This window comes from Fukomys damarensis, unplaced genomic scaffold, assembly GCF_012274545.1.
Source record: "Fukomys damarensis isolate Sample0158 unplaced genomic scaffold, DMR_v1.0_HiC HiC_scaffold_39, whole genome shotgun sequence".
NCBI lineage: Eukaryota > Metazoa > Chordata > Mammalia > Rodentia > Bathyergidae > Fukomys > Fukomys damarensis.
The window spans coordinates 127,218,767-127,221,587 of record NW_022900951.1 but is presented as its reverse complement, the minus strand read 5'-3'; the positions used below and the strand labels follow the sequence as shown (position 1 = coordinate 127,221,587).

At 59.8% G+C, this 2,821-nt stretch overlaps 1 protein-coding gene across 1 annotated transcript in view; it reads right to left on the bottom strand.

The window, feature by feature from the left end:
• Dusp9 (dual specificity phosphatase 9) overlaps positions 1-2,821 on the bottom strand; it is a 44,371-nt gene that overhangs the window by 2,794 nt on the left and 38,756 nt on the right. The gene's annotated exons all lie outside the window — the stretch shown is intronic.

Sequence of the window (2,821 nt, the reverse complement as noted above, 5' to 3'; positions counted from 1 at the left end):
AGGTGCGACGCCGGTGAGCGTGGGGTGCGCGGGCTCCGGGGCGCTCGGGGTCCTGCAGGGTCAACTGGGCTCCTGTGCAGCTCCTTCTCCTCTCCCTTCGAGCCTCTCCCAGGGGCACCCGACTCACACCGCCGATGGTCGCCCCTTGAGCGCTAGCGTCCAGGGAGCAGAGGGGGCCCCGGGTTAGAGGCCTCGCGACCCCCTCGGGTTGACCTGGCTCCAGTCCTCCCCTTGCCCCCAAGCACAAAGGGAGAGAGACCTGGCTCCTGATCAGAAGTCCCGGCCACAGCTACTGCGACGGTGGGGCGCGGGCGCCCTCCAGGAGGAAGTCCCGGGGCTCGCACGTGGAAGTCGAGCCTCGGACCGACGTGTCTGGCAGCGCAACCCAATTTCCACCGTGGGTGTCCCGGCCTGACCAGAGTAGCAGCCTCGGGGGGCGGGCCGGGGCGGGGCGGTGGGGCGGGCCTGGGGCTGGCCAGCCAACGGGTGCAAGCCATCCGGTCGGGTGGGCCCCTGCGAGTGGCCGGTTGAGCTGGAGTTTTCCCGCTTCCCCGAGGCGCAACAGGGTCAGGGCAGAGGCCAAGGGCAGGTGGGGGGCCCAGCAGGGAACCAGTTGCAGCTATGCTGGTTGGCGCCGGCTTGGTCCCCCGTAGGGGGAGGGGATGGGGGACACTAAGGCCCAGTGCCTCTGCCCCAGAAGTGGCTTCCAACTAATCGCTGGGCCATCCTTGGCGGCCTCATGTGCATAATGACCTCAGCTGAGCCACTGTGGGATGCCACTGAAATCGTGTAGGAAAACTAGAAACCTCCTGCTGCCTTGGGCCCAGAGCTTTGCCCAAAGTTGGCACAGGGCAGCTGCCAGGCCCCCTATTTCAGTCCTGCTTCAAGTGCACGGGCTGGGTGAAGGGGACCCAGGGCCTCTGAGCTGCCTGGCCCATGCTGGGAACTCTGCGCCTGGCCCATTGGATCTGGAGGAAAGTGGCTCCACTGGCCCTTTCCACCTGCTCCCTGCTGCCCCTGTGCTGGCTGTGGGCTCGCATTCCTGGTGTCTTGGCCCAGTCACTGTCACAGCCTGAGTGCCTCACCCGCCGTCCTCCGTGTTCTGTCCTATGTGACACCACATATTCAACAGAAGCTGGTGGCTTCAGTGCTTTCCCTGGGCACAGGTGATGGACAATTGGGACACACAGGGTCCCTGTTTGTCTGACACTCCCAGTCCAGCAGGACAGATGGACAATAAACTAAGACACCAAGCGAGATACTGGGGTGATAAACGCTCAGTCAGACAATGAAAGGAGGAGTACAGGGAGGCTTCTAGAAATTCCATCTGGCTATGAGTCCCTTTTCTGCCCAAAGCCCAACAAAAGCAAATAACAGTGTTGAAGGAAAACATATGACAGATAAGATAAAGCTCATACAAAATAATCAAAAGGTTAAGACCCTGCAGATAAAGGCTCAGGGACTTAAGAAGAGCACATGCTGCATGAAGGAAGGAATGTGATGGCGTCAAAAGTGTTTGCAGGAAGCTTTAGTTCCAGGCATGGCAGGAAATCCAACCCAAGACGGAGAGATGGAGCGAGGGGAGGAGAGGAAGGGTAACTGAGAAGAATGAAGATGTGTTCTGTGCATGTAGCACCTCCCTATTGGGAACATAATCATCATGCACTGCAAACCACTAATAAAAAATAAAACTAGGTAACAACAACCACAACAACCAACAACAGCACTTCCCACTTATTAAACCTTAGCAGACCACTCTCCAACCCTCCCAGTCTTGGAAGCTTGCTGTGCAACTGGCAGGGTTCTTATCTGGGTGGCCCTTCTGGAAATGGATCTGGCAGTGTGCACCAAGATAGACAAAAAACCCATCCCTGAAGCCACCTCTGGGAACTTCTGGAGGACTCAAGGAAAGCAAGCGCATGTACACATACAGACGGAGCCACAAGGGGAGCAAGCTTTCAGGGAAGGAAAGTGGCGCGCTCAGGATGGCCACAGGCCATGTGCGTGTCTGAGCCTGCAACTGCCTGAGACACCTGCAGTGGGGCTAGGGGGAGAAGCTGCTACAGAGAGTCACCTCCTCACTGCCTCCTAAGCCATAGGCAGCAGGTTCATCTTTGGCCTCTAGGATGTGTCCCGATGGATGCCTGCACACCAGGGCTCTGGGCAGCTGGGCTATGTCCCTGTCTCTCCTCTGATGCCTGCCCATTTCTGCTCTCTCTCCAGGCACCGCCTGCAAGCCAGCCAGCTCTGGTGGACTCAGGGGCACGGCCCCTTCCCTTTCTCAGTGTGCTCCTGGAAAAGCCTCTACCTTCCAGCTCTCCACTGCTCCCAGCCAGGCTCCACAGTGGCACCCAGCCTGAGGGCTGTGGCTGTCGGCAAGACGTTGGGGCTGGGAGCTGGAGAAGTGGATCCCACCTACCCTGTCATGGGGGCACAGCTGCCTGGAGAGAGAATCGCCCGCAGGCACTGTGAGGCTGGGTGCCCAACTGCTCCCTGGAGAGGGCTTCCAGAAAGAGGAGATGTCCCCAGGCTGGGGAGGGAGGCCAGCTCCGCAGCAGGCAAGGAAAGGGAAGCCCTGGCGCCTACAGTCCTTGTCTCCCAACACCTGTGTGGTCTCCTGCATCTGGCTCTAAACCCTTGCTGGCAGGCCTCCTGCCGCGTGTGACAAGGCGTGAGGGGTGAGGGGCACTCAGTCTCCAAAGTCACCACTCAGTGCCCGGCGCCTGCTTTGTCCGCAGCGCCAGCAACAGGACAAACGGGAACCTGTTGCCACCTCCGCACTGCAGGACCAGGGCCGCCAAGCCCCTGCCCGCACCCCTCC